Source organism: Apteryx rowi, unplaced genomic scaffold (genome assembly GCF_003343035.1).
Source record: "Apteryx rowi isolate R43461 unplaced genomic scaffold, aptRow1 scaffold_541, whole genome shotgun sequence".
Taxonomy (NCBI): domain Eukaryota; kingdom Metazoa; phylum Chordata; class Aves; order Apterygiformes; family Apterygidae; genus Apteryx; species Apteryx rowi.
The window spans coordinates 514,351-530,531 of NW_020450807.1; the positions used below are offsets into that span (position 1 = coordinate 514,351).

The 16,181-nt window shown below is 36.5% G+C and overlaps 1 long non-coding RNA gene across 1 annotated transcript in view; it reads left to right on the top strand.

The window, feature by feature from the left end:
* LOC112973428 overlaps positions 1 to 16,181 on the top strand; it is a 114,284-nt gene that overhangs the window by 66,856 nt on the left and 31,247 nt on the right. The gene's annotated exons all lie outside the window — the stretch shown is intronic.

The window sequence follows — 16,181 nt, forward strand, 5'->3', positions numbered from 1 at the left end:
TTAACATAATTTTTTAGGACTGTATTTGGCTAATGCTAGAAGTTTTAAGAAGGGCCAGTTATGAGCTCCTTATGGAGGAACCCTTGACTTGTGTTCTTCTCTCTACAGTTAGAATAATCTACATCCCAAATATTTCCAGTTCATCTCTAGCAATTCTCATTCTACTTTCTTTTTTTGAGACTGTTTTTGACTGGATTCTATTATTGTACCCAAAGATATCTAGAGAAAAATCAATGTTGATGAATAAGAAACAACCATTCTGCTGTGTTCAGTTATGCTTTTGGTTGGACTGCTGTGTATTCTTGGAAGTCATATAGATTGAAAAATACTGAACCAGTAGTATTTAGTGGAAGCATGTTGTTTTCACTGCTGGAAATGATCAAATGTATGCAGTGGTGACATGTCTTTTTTTCCCTTCAGATCAAAATCGAGAGGAGCAACTCCACTAGATGGCCAGAATTACTCAAAGATTGTAGCTGTATCAAAGGTGTCAGCAGAGATCTGATTCTTTATTTGGGACTAAAAGTCATAGAAAAGGAAAACATACCACAAAAATGTCTTTTCCTCACCCATGTATTCTCTCCTACTGTATTTTTTTCTCAAAAGCTCTTTGACTGCTGTTTTGAAATGCTGAACAAGATGAAGTTTACCACGTGGTCAACTTTCCCTCTTGTTGAGCCACTAGACAACTTTCTGTAGTTTTTCTTCATATGGTCTCTCACTGTAAATGCAGTTCTATTCAGAAAGGAGCAACATTTAGAGTGGGTCAGACAGCGTAAAGTAGCAGAGGCTGCAGTACATATGAAATGTGCCTAAAAGGTTTGTTGTGCTCAAAATAGGAAGAAAGTTTGGGGGATCAGACAGAGAAGAATAGAAAGAAAGTTTGGGGGACTGGACAGAGAAGTACGAAAATTAATCTTTCGTCATTTAAAACAGCCCATATCTTGTGAAACTTATCTTACTTGGTCAACATCATGATAGCGTATTTGGTTTTGTGCTGCTCAGTCTACGAACATCCTCACTACATAGTAGCCTCAGTTCTTTTTCTATTTGCTTTTATGGTTGAGGCACCATTCTCAGGGTGCTTGAGATTTTCTGAAATGGCAAATTCGTCTTGACTTCTGAAAGTTCTTATTTATTTCTTCACCTTCTGATTTTTTAAAATATTTTTTCTTTGAGTATATTTCTCAATATATTTGTGGCAGTAGTCAAATATGTAAAGATCACCTATATACCTTTCTCCTCCTATTTTGTGTGTATCTCATGTGTATTTAAATTTTGGTTCACTAGCTTAAAGCTTAAGGATTGAATGAATATAATCAATACATCTAATCACAACAGAACACTTTGTCATTTCGCTCTGCTGCAATCATGATATTCTATTTGTAAAGCATATAAAATAAAAATGTATGTGGAGAAATTCTGTTTTTCAGTAACGTAAAAATGTGCCACACCTAAGAGATTTCTACACTAAATGAGTTTTGCCATTTGCTCAAAGCTTCAGCTTTAAAATCATATTATTGGGCACAGCTGATTATCCAAAGACCTTAAGGTATTCTTGGCGCAAATCCCTTGGCAGACTTTCTTAATCCTAGACTAGTCTCTGGAGTGGGAGTGAAGCTAGACTACATGATTTCTATGGTACTGTTCTTAAAAATACCAGTGTTTTTTTAATCCCTAAACAATATAAAACACCGTGAAGTGCTAACCTGGTTTGTTTTCTTCCTTTAAAAATTGTCTAAAGTGTAGGTAGAAATGCATTTTATTCATAGACCGAAAAAGTTCGTAACAGAAAAGAGCAATAAAAACCTTTGAAATGAACCAGGGCGGGGGCCCTGGTGACAAAGGACACAGAAAAGGCTGAGCTAGTGATTACCTTCTTCACCTCTGTCTTCACTGGTAAGGTCAACCCTCAGGAATCCCAGCCCCTGGGACCAGAAGGGAAGTCTGGAACAATGAAAACTTACCCTCAGTGGAGCAGGATCATGTTAGGAATCACTTAAGCAAACTGGACATACACAAGTCCATGGGCCCTGGTGGGATGCACCCACAAGTGCTGAAGGAGTTGTCCAATGTCCTTGTGAAGCCACTCTTGATCATCTTTGAAAGGTCATGGTGATCAGGAGAGGTGCCTGAGGACTGGAAGAAAGCAAATGTCACTATCTTCAAGAAGGGAAGGGAGGACCCCAGGAACTACAGGCCAGTCAGCCTCACCTTGATCCCTGGGGAGGTGATGAAGCAGCTACACCTGGATATTATTTCCAGGCATTTGAAGGACAGGAAGGTTTTGGGGAATAGTCAGCATAGATTTATGAAGGGGAAATCATGCTTAGCCAACCTGATAGCCTTCTGTGATGAGATGACTGGCTTGGTAGATAAGGGGATGTTGTTTATCGTGACTTTAGTAAAGCTTTTGACACTGTCTCCTGTAACATCCTCATAGGCAAGCTGAGGAAGTGCAGGCTAAACAAGTCAGTGAGACGGATTGAAAACTGGCTGAACCGCTGGGCTCAGAGGGTTCTGATCAGTGACACGATGTCTGACCAAAGGCCAGTCACTAGTGGTGTCCCCCAGAGACTGATACTGGAACCAGTTCTGTTTAATATCCTCATTAGTGATCTGGACACTAATGAGTGTCCCATCATTAATGGGTAAATGATGGGACAGAGTGCATCCTCAGCAACTTTACAGATGATACAAAACTGGCAGGAGTGGCTGATACACCAGATGGTCACACTGCTATTCAGAGGGACCTCAACAGGCTGGTGAAATGGGCAGAGAGGAACCTCATGCAATTCAACAAAAGGAAGTGCAGAGTCCTGTGCCTTGGGAGGGATAATCCCAGTACAGGCTGGGGGCTGACCTGCTGGAAAGTAGCTCTGCAGAGAAGGACATGGGAGTCCTGGTGGACAACTAGTTGAAAATGGGTTCATGAAGAGTGTTGCCAGCAGGTCAAGGGAGGTGATCCTTCTCCTCTGCTCAGTCCTGGTGAGACCACATCAGGAGTGCTTTGTCCAATTCTGGGCTCTCCAGTACAAGAGAGTCATGGAGCAACTGGAGCGAGGCCAGCAAGGGCCACAAAGATGACAGAAGGACAGGAGCATCTCTCATATGAGAGGCTGAGAAGGCTGAGACTGTTCAGCCTGGAGAAGAGAAGGCTCTGGGGGATCTTATAAATGCATATAAATACATGATGGGAGTGAGTACAAAGATGGAGCCAAACTCTTCTCAGTGATGCCCAGTGACAGGGTGAGAGGCAACAGGCACAAACTGAAATACAGGCAATTCAACTTGAACGTAAGAAAACACTTGTTTATTGTGAGGGTAGCTGAACACTGGGACAGGTTGCCCAGAGAGACTGTGGAGTCTCCATTGCTGGAGATTCTGTGAACTCTGTCTGAGTTTCTTAGTGATGTTTTTTGTGAAAGTTCTTCCTGCTTTGCTGTGCTCCTTTGATAATTTAATTTAGCTTTAATCCTTGGCATCTCTTTACGGCTATACTTCATGGTATACATCTCAGGGAGACACAAAGTTTTACTATTATTTGAATATTTTATTAGGAAGGTAAAATCTCAGAAGTGCTAAACACAAATACAAATATGAATATCTACCAGCCAAGAAAACAACATGTTCAGGTTTTTGACTCTGCGGAAAATAATGATATTTATAAACAAATGCAATAGAATTCTTTTTCAAATATGCTACATTTGAGCATATCATACAGTTCTATTATATAAGTATATTAATACTAAGTGATTTAATTTTCAGTTTTAGCAGTACTGTGAAAGTTAAAATGACATTCTGCCAACATCAACATTTGATGCCTGATGCACTTAAACTTTTAAAAACCTGCTGCAAACGTTGGTTGGGCTCTTAGAAATGAAATGTAGTTTAGTCATGTTTTGCGGTTAGTTTTCAAGTCTTTTTTATGGTCATAGTAATTAGTCTTTGACAACTGTCAAATAGAAAATAAAATTTACAAGTTTGATGCAAAATATTTTCCTATTGCAATCATATCAATAAGTTTAATGTTTCAGTGCTGTCATGCAGAAATTATTGGTGAAATATTTTTATATGGTAATAAGGGACAACACTTTTATTCTTAATCTAAAGATCCCAAAATGCTTAGCAGAGGACTTCACTAAAACTTGCCTTTTATGTACATTGCTGATTATGAATTAAAAAGTGTAATCATGACTGGAGCAGAGATACTGCTATGATAGAGCAGTCCTTTTAAAAATCATATTAAAATGAACTTTTGTAACCATTTCTGGTATTATATCATTGTCAACTGAAGCTTATAAAATCCAAAACAGTTATGAAAAAAGGAAGAAATCAAGTAAACATTTTTGCCATTTCCTGGCAATAGTAGCTGGCACTTATTTCCTGTTACTTGTATCAGTAGAGCGTGCAAATGTCCAAGGCATATAATGGCTGCTATTTCTGCACAGACAGTGCACTAAAATACATTGGATTTTTTCATAAATTTCTTTGTTGACAACTGAATTGAAATATTAAAGGTATTCTGATATTACATTTATCTGAACATTGATAAAGTAAAACTCTTGTCTAACTAAATGTCTGGCTTATCTTTAAGAATAATGAAACTCTGCTCTTACCCGAGCTCCTGTTTCTATGAAGGCTTCAAATGCATCCAGATCTGTCTTGATCACTGATGTGATCATCTTGATCAGACACACTCTCCTGTGTGTAAAACCATGCTGTCTCTTATAGTAACGCATTGGTGAAAACAACATTTGTATTTGTTTAAAGGACTTATGTATTAGCAACTATCACATTAGTAATTTAGTATGCTACATTCTTCTGTGAAAAGATATCTAACTTGTAGCAAGAACAAATTAAGAAAATTTGGAGGAAAAAGAGATCAGAATTAGTATGCTGTAGAAGTAAGTCATCTGGAAGTTTTATTTTCTGATCATGTAATGCATTGCACAGTCTACCTACAGGAAAATATTATCTGATTTCATATTTCATACTGTCTTTTCACTTGTACATCCTTACTTCCTTGCCATTTGGTTACATGACAGTACTAATTAAAATGAAGATAAGCTATTTCAAGATCTAGGTTTTTTTGTATCCAAACATGAGGAATTAGTCAAAAAAGCATTAAATAACACATGGAATATAGTCCAACTATTCCCAAGCTTCTTTGTTTTCCTTTTGACATCCAGTTTAGAATAAAGAAGAGAATTAATTGTACTACAAAGCAATCTGATACTGCAATTATTCAGAGTTGTCTTGTGTATGAATGTCAGCATCATATTGGATATTGCAAAATACCAGAGAACAGTGATTACAACCCTCAGTAAACTAGTTGTTGTGCTGACCTCAACAGAATTGGAGTGACCTGCTGAAAAGTGCAGATTTCAGCCACATATTTATAATGTCTTTGGATTCTATAGGTAATTTGTAAATCGCAGCAGTTCAGTTTAGCATAAATTGGTGGATGCCAGGGACTCAGCTGGAGTATTGCATCTAAGAAAATGAAAACTGCACGAGCGAGTTTAGAGCACAGATTTCCAGCGTTGCTAGCTTTAGTTTTAAAGGCCAATGGGTTGATTTCCTCAGAACTACAGGATGTCAGTCAGATGCTACAAACGGTTAAATAAATGATCATAAAACCATGGCGCAAGGTTTACCAGACTGGTTTCTGAACTGAATACAGCTCTTTGCAAGACCTTACTATCTAGTCCTTTCTGACAGGTAATGGAGACATAATGAGGAGCAACTCTGAAAATTTAAAATCTCTATAACTTCTCCATTTACCTAAGTTAATTGACAGTAATTTTTGTAAACTTGTACAGAGATTAAAAGCATTTGCCAGTGCAAGCTATGGAAATGCTGATATGAGACCTAGAAATACATATCTGATAACATCAGATAAAAGGCATGTCAGTGCCAGCAAGAAAAATGGTGATGTGGTCTAGAAAGGCTAAAACAAATCAAATGTAGAGATTGCTGGAATCATTAAGCTTCTCTGTTTCAATAAGCAAATAGGTGGGCAAAGGAGATGCAGCTTCTCACCCACTGAACCGCCAGTGCTCCAAATTTCCAGAGTGTTTTTTTATCACAAGACTAGGATATAAAAAAGACAGAAGGATAACACAATAAACCATGTGAACTTTAAAAATATCACGGAGCAGTTTCATGTTCTTATGATTACAGTGCAGAAGATCTGGCTTCATCTTGTATTTATTCTATCATCTTCGTATATGTTTTTCTGCTTTAAGTATGCAGTACAGGAAAGTAATATTTTTTTTTCCTAGCTTTCTCTCTAATTCACCGTATGTTTATATTTATATGTAAATAAAGCGACTGTGGGGTTATATATTTGGTAGTTATGTGCGTGTGCGTGTGTGTGTGTGTGTGTGTGTGTGTGTGAGATTTTTTGTGTATAGGGACAGCTTATTGTGGCTTTATGTAACTATGCTTAGTATTATGCTTTCCAAAGTAGGCTATAATTTTGAGTGGAATACCTCAAGCTTACTGAAGGCTCTTGACAGTCTGTGATCTGACCAGTAACACTGTCTGAGGCACGCACCATATTATGTGGCAAGGAAGAACAGCCACAGTCTCCTCATTCATGCAATGACTAACCTCACCCTGAATCCTAGCATAAAGGTGACAGAAACAGTAGTAAGAATGTACAATTCAGTACAGTTTCCTTAGCATTCCTTAGTATGAATAGAAAGGTACAAAAGGGATATTGACTTGGGTATTTATACCACTAAAGTAAAAATGGTAATCATCACTGACTGTTAATTCATTTCTATCTTTATTAACTAATTCTTCCCAATTCCAAACTTTCTAGACAGGCTGTTGGTTTGAAAGCTCTGATGACAAACAAAATAGATATAACATGTTTTAAACCAGAGCCAGTGTTTTGTAACAGCAGATTTCTTTCTTTCTGTGATCAGATAGGTTTGTAAAATTATTTTTTCAAGTGAAAAAAGTCTTTATTCAGATTAGAAAACCTCAGGTTTTCAAGGCTTTTCAATTCCTGTTCAACAATTGCATCAGTCCTGGTAAGACTTCCATAGAAAATACTCTACAGATTAAAAAAAAGAAAACATTTAAAATGTAGACATTACTGTAATTTAGGATGTTCTGAGCTTAAGAACTTCTGTTATACTACATTAACTGCTTTTCAGTATTACTGTGTTGTCATTCTCCCTATTGTCCCTTAGAATAAAACCGGCCAGACAAAGCCTCTGGCATTTTGATTGCTTCTCAGTTTCTTCTGCAGTAAATACTGCTGGTATGACTGATATTTTTAATGCACTTCAAACTAATGCGGTAGTTTTAGATTGATTTTTTTTGGAAAAATATCTGTTTTACATCACTGACAAGTAAATCTACCTTTTCAAAGTCAAAGGGATAAACTTGGAACAATGCAACTCAGAAACAACTCTATTAATATTGATAAGAACTTGGTCTTAGTCAAAACAAATATGCACAACTTCATTTTGTTACTTCTAATTATAATTAAATTTAAAGAATTTAATTAAAAATACATAAAAAACCCATGCTGTGCACTAGAGATGGTTTTTGGATTATTCATTTATGTACTAATAATTATTAGACAATCTTTGATAAACCAGAATAGCACTTATGAAACGAGTTTATTTGTCCTACGGAGCTTTATTGAATAACTATACTGAGCTTTTCTAGAGTGCTTTTTATCAGCTTTTAAAAAAAAAGCATCTTTGATGAAGAAGATATGTTATCCTCATTTTAAAGCTAGGGAGAATAGTAAGAATTTGTGAAGGTATTTGCTTTAGGTCATCCAGTAGGGGGGATAGATAGGACATTGCTTTCTAACCTACCGCTCAGTCCAGCAGGCTGCAGTGATTTCTCTTTTCTTTCTTCTGCAGAGACTTTGGATGAAAGAAACTAGGTATAACATTAATAGAATAAGAGAAGTTTTGCAGTTCACACTTTGCAGGGTATAGATAAGCTTTCATAACTCATACTAAAGTGCATCTGCCTTGTACTGCCTTTGTTCAGCACATTTAAGAATTATTGTCACTTTATAATCTCTTCTTTTTTCCTTAAAGAGAGAGAGGAAAAAAAAACCCAAACCACTAGACCTTCATTTGACAAACTCCACTGAGTAAAGTGTTATAGAAAGAATGGTATAAAATTCCAGTGTTTAGATTCTCAAATCTCTGACACAATGGGGTTTATTTTATTACTGCTTTATTATTTAAAGTTCACTCCGGGGATGTGCTGAAGTACTGTAAAATTACTACATTCCTAAGGCTCCTGTTCCAACTGATATTTAACTGAACAGCTTGACTGTTATGAGTTCCAGTAAAAACTGGTACATTCAAAGCATGTACAGAGAAGTGGCTGCTGGGTGTGATATAGGCATTTGTTTAATCATCATTGTTTAATCATGTAATATGTCATTGGTTTTTTTTCTAGAGAGAATTGGATATCTATGAGGAATTTAACCTTTTCTTTGCATGTTGTGATCCTCACACAAACCATTTCTCCTTGAAGGACTTTAATATTGATTGTTCAAACTCCAGATTAAGATTCACAGTAGCTGCTTTTTCAGAAGTTTGATAACTTATGCAGTCTTTTCCCACTACTCTGCCACCTATTTTATTTTGGATCATGGAGAAGCTTGATCATCTCCACAACTTCTGTTTTGTGTCAAATTCTGTTTAAATATTCCAGTGTTTTCAAAAGTTACTAGGTACATCATGCACAGATAGCATACTCATGGAAGCCTTATCTCCAGAGGAGACCAATGTGAAAATGGTACCTCTATTTCAGTGTGAAAAGAGAGGGAAGTGACCTGGGGTTCCTGCAATCTTGCAGCAGATTATCATCACTACAAAATAGTACTTTTGTGTGCATGTGTCTGAGAAGAAGCTGAGATGTTCTCATATTATCTTAGGAGAAAACATTTTAAAAATGATTGCAAACAGAAGATTCAGTTCATTCCTGGAAAACAGAAGAAAGTCACATAAATTTTCATAAATGCTGAGTATCTGTTCCTGAAAATTAAATATCTTCATGGTGTGGGAGGTATGACACCCATATTACCTTTTTATCCTTCAACATTTAGACATTTTAAGTAAGAAAAATGTTGCAAAGTATTTTTAAATGTGTATAGTAATAAACAATTTAAATTGAACCACAGAAAATAAATGTAGGCTGTATCATACAACAGATCATGGGCTTTTCTGTGTTTCCTTCTGTTAAAACCTACCATCAGTGTTCCTTATCTGTTTTCTTTTTTTTGTGTGTGTATAAAATGTGGTAGCTATTATGCCTTTTAAGATCCAGCTTTAAGTCTAAGAGTCATACAAAAACACTGGCATTTAGAATTTTAACTTAACATGGAGGTCAATATGTTCTCTCAGAGACAAACTGTCTCATTTCTTGGCCTTTTTTTCAGCAGTCCCTAAATCATTCATTGCCATAATTGCTAAGTGAGATAAAGTCTTCTCCAGAATTTGCTCTTAGGCTCTTAGATGAAGTAATAACAACAACAAAAAATCTGCCCAGAGTTAATATGGCATATATTGTCAATGATCTGCTGCCAATTAATATTAATTATCTGCTTTTACAAAACTTTTTAGAGGTCTACTTTTAATTTTAGGTGTATAGTTTGTTGGGAGTTTGGAAAATTCTAAGTTTGACTTGATATAATTTTTCTGTAATCCCAGTGGCACTATGACAGTACAACATTATATCTAGATTTAGAAGGGGATTTAGGCAATAACGTCTAAAATGTAGATCCTCAGAATCCTTGTCTAACTGTGAAAGCAGCTAAATTCCTTGGGCATGTAAATTTCTTCTAAAAAGTCCTGTAGAAGCTAATTTTCCACTGCAGGGCATGAACGAATAGTTGAAGCTTTGACAACACTAATCTGTTTGGAGGCTATCTCCTGCCTAAAGTGCAGTGGGAATCATAAATTATAGGTTTCCATACCTGTCTCTGTAGAGAGCCTGATCCTGAAGGCATGATAAGCAGAAAATAAAATGGGAAGTTTCAGTCTTTATTAAGCAGCAGCCTCCTGTAATGTTTTAATAAATATAGCATGAAAGAATATGATAGTTTTATACACGATATGGTGTAGGTACCATGCTACTGAGATATCAACAAAGTGACATAAGAATAAAAAATAGACAACAAATGATCTCTTTCTTGCTCACCCATTCTCTCCCGCATCATGTGTGTCATGCATTCTTTGAACGCCTTTTAAAAAATAAAGATGTAATCCCGTGTGATCGTATAAGAAAACATGACTTTCATGTGGCTGTGGTAGTGGCTCCATTACAAACTGGTATAGAGGCTACTAGATAAACAACATGAAATAAAATGAACAACCCCCCAAATGCATTTCTTTCTAAATACCTTTGCTGGAAAATCGTACTCCAGTTATTTCTGAACTACATGGTATGCAAAGTCTGATTTTCTTTTCCCTCAAAATTTCTCACAGAAAATTCTTTTCTGTCCTATACAATCTCCTCCAACAAGAGCAGTAAGACATGTTATGTGCAGCATATTTTTGCAGTGCCTCACAGATGGCTCAGAAAAATCCTTAAATTTTAACAATAATGCAAAAAAAAAAAAGCTAGCATAGAATTTTTCTTGACTTCTGAAGTTCTTTACTGATTTTTGGTTCTGTGACTCTCTGACTTGTGGTTACTCCCTGTAATTTTGTCAGTTTCTCTGTAGAACAATTCCTAAAATTACCTCCTGGCTTACTCTTATTAGTAATAACATTTACTAAAGGCAAAATTAGGTATATTTTTGTAGCTCTTCAACTCTAAAGGTGATGCAGATTTTGTATGAAATTTTATGTCCTCTCAAATTTTACATTCTAACATAAAAAGGCCTCTTTCTGCCCAGATTCCTCTCCCTTCAACATGTCTTCTTTCTTTCCCTGCCTTGCTTCCTCTCTCCCAATACAGATTAAAAGAAATGGTCTATGATCAAATGAAGCACAAAATTACAGTGTTCTTTATAATTGCTAATAAAATTATTGAAATAATTAACACTTATGCAAGAAACAACTAGTAAGTAAAGAGGAATGTGCATTTGACATGTGACATGTTGACAGCTGTAAACTGCTTAATCTCTTCTTGTACCTTACAGAATTTGCAGCTAATCATGATTGCAAGGAGAACAGTCAGTAAGCGCATTGCAAACTTAGTTCTTTTGTTCTGTGGGAGAAAACCAGGCTACACATTAAGTATATAAGAAAGACTGTACCGACTTAAACCAAAGATCCACCTCACCGGTATTCTGCCTCCAGTATTAACCACAAGCAGACACTCAGGAACATGTGAGAAATGAGGCAAAAAAAAAAAAAAAAAAAAAAAAAAAAAAAATCAAATCCCTGAGCTGTTTTCTAGCCTCTGATTATTTTCAGCTTGAAGAGACTGAGATTTTCTGTGCATTAGGAAGTTGGTCTTAACAGTTTCTTTCAAATTTTTGTCCAGTCTTTCCTTGAATGTACATGGACTTTGTAAGGGGTTTTGCAGGTTTAATACCTGTTGTATGAAGAATGTCCTCTTTCTGTTTGCTTTGAACTCGACTCCTACTGCTTTCACATGATACTCCCTAGTTCTTGTATTGGAACATACCACGGGCAGTCAGTCTTTATTCACCCTTGCCATACTTTTCATGATTTCTAAGCTGGAAAGTCCTTGATCACTAAGTTTTACCATGTATGGAGGCCATTCCATACCTTTGATCATCTTTGTTGCCCTTTTTGAATGATTTCTGCCTAGTCCTGCAATATCCTTTTTGTAGATGAGGGAGAATGACTGCACACTGTGTTCAAAATGGGAGCAAATCATGGATCTGGATAGTGGCATGATGAAGGATGATGACATTTCCTCTTTGGCTCTTCATTCCTTTCCCAGGGGAAAAAGCAAACTAACAAAAAAACATACAAAAAACAAATGCTAGAAATGGGTCCCTAGTACTGAGCTGACAATTTCATGTAAATGTCCGTCATTCCCCACAAGATCTTATGCTTGGCTAATAACAGTCATTTCAAGTGTCTGTCATGAAGATTACACGTGAAGCTATGATTATTCCATATCTGCCACTTTACATTTTTCTACATTGAACTTCACATGGCATTATATTGCTGAGTCAGTAAATCCTGTAAAGTGTTTCTGCAGGTCTTCAAAGTTTGCCTTTATCTTCACCCTGTATGTGAGGTAGACTCACCATCCGACTGTCTCACTTGGCTTCACATTCTGTTTTGCTATGTTATTCATGAATATGTTGATAAGTACAGGTCCCAGCACAGACCTCTGCAGAGCTCGTCTAGTGACCTTTCTGTCAGTAGGGAAACTGAAAATGTACTCCTTCCGCCTGCTTCCTGTCTCTTTTGCAAACTATTTAGCTATGCAAGGACCTTCACTCTTCTGATATGCTATGTCATGCTCTTATGCTCAGGCTGATTAGTTTCCTTTGTCAAAAGTCTTCTGGAAATCCAAGCAATTTATATTGTCCAGCTTGCCTTTATCCTTGTGTGATTAAAGATTAAACCTGCACATTAGCTTTAGGTAAATGATCCAGAGCCCAAATGTCTGTAAAGAAATACACAGACATGTTTTCAAACAAATTAATAAGAAGAGCTAAAATGGATAGCATGATGTACTGTAGCTAGTAGGTGTGGAGAGTTGTCGCTGTTTCATTTCTTTATTCTCTGTACGTAGTTTTAAGGAAGTGATATCAAAGGCTGTACAGGAAGTTCTGCGAGTTGAGGAAATAATGAATAGCAGGGAAGTGTTTCAGAAATAGATTTTTTTAGGCTATCGAGATATTTTAAGTGCTTTACTAAAGAGTTTGCTGCAATGAATCAAGTGTCATGAGTGTAGACGGCTGCAGAATTTTTATTTAGCTATTATATCTTGAGTACTTCATCCCAGTGACAAGCATTTTGCAATTATATTATTCTGTCATTGCAAACTGGACTTGGAGGCCAAAGTGATAGCACATCTGGTTGCCGTTCTGGGAATCTGGAATAGCTGATGAAATGCAGGGACATGACAGCAGTTGGTTTGTTTTGCTTTTTCTCACTTTGGTAATGACTGATCGAAACACAACAAAATTAAACCAATATGCAGTCTCTTGAGCACTGCATCCTTTGAAAAAAATCTTCTCTTGAAATAAAAAGCTGTAGGCGAGATGGAGAGGAAGAGGGCTTGAAAACACCTATGATACTTAGGTAATCAGTTCCCACTTAAATAAGAATTGGTTTCTTAACTGTCATTTATTCCTTGGATATCACCCCATGCATTTCAAGGATGAGTAAAACAAACAATCACTAATACAAACAAAAAACAATAAAACACCTCCTAGAGATAATTTTAATGCCTCTGCAGTTCATCTTATAATCAACAGTGACTAAATCTTTACCTTTATGTTATCATACTGAAATATAATTAAAAAATCAGCTCAGCTCGAATTGCTTTAACCTCTCCCTGATGAGGCATGGCAGAAATACGTATCAAAACTGGGAGATCAGTGCTTTGAATTACCAAGGGTTGCACAACTTGGGATGACCTATACCAATGCTGTGCGCCTCCTGTAACTCAGGCAACTGAAATGGATAATTTGTTGCTGAATGTGTACATATTCTGCTTCCTTCCTTTTGAGAGCAAATGTTGTGCCTGACAGAGGTCAGCTATTTTTATGAAATACAATTCTGATTTTTTAAAATATATATTCTGGGGGAAAATTGTATATGCAGCATCTGTATACCGATAGTCAGCTAATACCATAAGTATTGGTTAAAATAAACACTGTGGGAAAAAAAAAAAAATCTTTTCCATCATGTACTCTGCAAAAGTATTAATTCCTAAGGGAAAAGTAAGGACTTACATTAACAAAATAATTGTTTATAGTAATTTTCCATTTAGCAACAATAGATAATGTATAGCTACAGCATATAATATTTTTAAATACACACAATTATCAGATGTCTAAGAAATATATTTAGTTTTGAAGATTCTCAGAGGTCCTGGAATTGTGTAAGTGAAATTTCTGTTTCATAGCTTTAACTATAAAAGGAAAAAACTGGAAATTATGTTTGGATTTCAGGGCTTGGTCCAGAAGAAATTCAAATAATAATTCAGTCACACCAGCATCATATTGTGGAATGAATTACACTCTAGCCACAACTATGATAGCCCCACAATCAGAAGCACTATAATCATATCAAAACGGGCTGTGACCAGGTTGAGTTTGGCAGGGTTTAATGGGAGGAGAGGGGAGTAGGGGCTATGCTAATTTAGCTATACTGCTCTTGAGACCTATGCTAGATTTTTTTCGCCATGATGCAAAGCTGTCCTGCACTTCTTTGTGCACAGACCCCAGCTCCTCAGAATTAGCTTGGTTATCCTTTTTTTGCACAGCATTCCCTAGTGTAAAAGAGGCCCTTACAATCTAAATTGCCTTTGTAGACTGTGAGGAAAATTCATAAAATGGCCACTTCGTGTTTTCTGGCTAGTCTCTCAATGAAAAAAAGAAGATTGTCACTTGTTTCAGATGAAATAACTTTTCGCCAATATACTACCAACCTTTTTCAGAAACTTTCACAGCCATCGAGAAAGACACAATGATTCCACAAAAGAAGACCTTTTCTTATTTCTTTTGCTACTACAAATAGGCTACGCTCTTTCTCCAGACTGTCAGACTGACTGCTGTTTTGAAAACTGCAACCTTTATCCGTTTCCCTTCTGCCTTCAGACCTCCATTTGCATTTTTCTAGACAACCTAGAAAGAAGTGGGATGGAATCTGGAAATGGAATATTATGTAATGAAGGCTGGAAAGAATTCAAAAAGGTCATTCTGTCTAATTTTAATATGTATTTAGTCTGCATTCACCTTTTCCAGCAGGAATTAATCTCTTCAATATTTTTATACCAGTGATGGGTGTTTTCTAAAAAATGGAAGTACCCTCCTCAGTTTTATGGAAGAAATTTTATTCATTTTTTTCTTTTCTCCCCCTTCACTCCAATCTCCCCAAATCAGGAGCTAACATCAAATACTAGGATTAGAAATCAATATATCATTTTATATCAGGTCAAGTTTCAAAAAGTTATTCAGCAATTTCTCATCTATATCTTCAGGATTCATCTTTGGGTAACAGGCAAATATTTCTATCCATCCTTTCATATTTAAAAAAATATGCCATTAGCGAGGGGAAAAAAGCTTTTGGAAAATTCACAGAGAATGGTAAGAACATGTCTGTAACAACCGGGTCATATTTTGGTCACTTCATTTGCCTGTTCTATCTGCACTATTTGCTGAATAGATAAAGTCCTGTTGTTGTCCTACTACTTGCTTTATAGATATGAAGTTATAAAGTCCCTATAAAGTCTGCAACTTTAAAACATTGGAAGCACTTACAATACTATAGAAGGAAATGTCTTTCTCCTCACTGCTTTGAAAAGTAGTGAAAGGCCACCATTTCTCTGTTAGATCAGAGGATCAGCTTTGAGACCTCACAGTGGTAGAAGGATACTGAATTTATTGTCATTCCAGAGCACACAGCAGTGACTCTGGCCTGTTTGGCCTTTCTATATGACTTAAAAGGTCAGGCTGCCCAGTTATGATAGACAGCACCACCACAATATGATTGAGCAAAGAGTTGTCAGAGCTACCTCACTGTGCTGCAGAACAATTATCCAATGAAACATGAGTGCTAAACTCCAGGTAAAAAAAAATGTAGTTTATTTAACTGACATTTTTTAAGAGCTGCCAGTTATCTGAGTGGGTCTTTTCCGCCAAAAATGGTCTATAGAGGATTCTCGTCATCAGGTCAATTTTTGATCAGTAGGGAATTCAGACACATTCTTCAGACACATTTATTTACAATTAAACAGAACCATTAATGCAAATTCTCTTGTTCTGAGAGTATGTAGAATCTGTATGTATTCTGACAGTTACCTTTCCAATTCCAGGGACAAGGTATTTTACTTACTTACCTTTCAATTGCTCTGATTATAAGATCATGGGATAACTCAGGTTGGAAGGGACCTCAGGAGGTCTCTAGTCCAACCTCCTGCTCAAAGTGGAGGGAGCTCTGAGGTCAGGAAAGTTTGCTCAAGACTTTAACCAGCCTAGTCTTGAATAAATAATTTATGGACACGCAAAACATTCTATTGCAAAA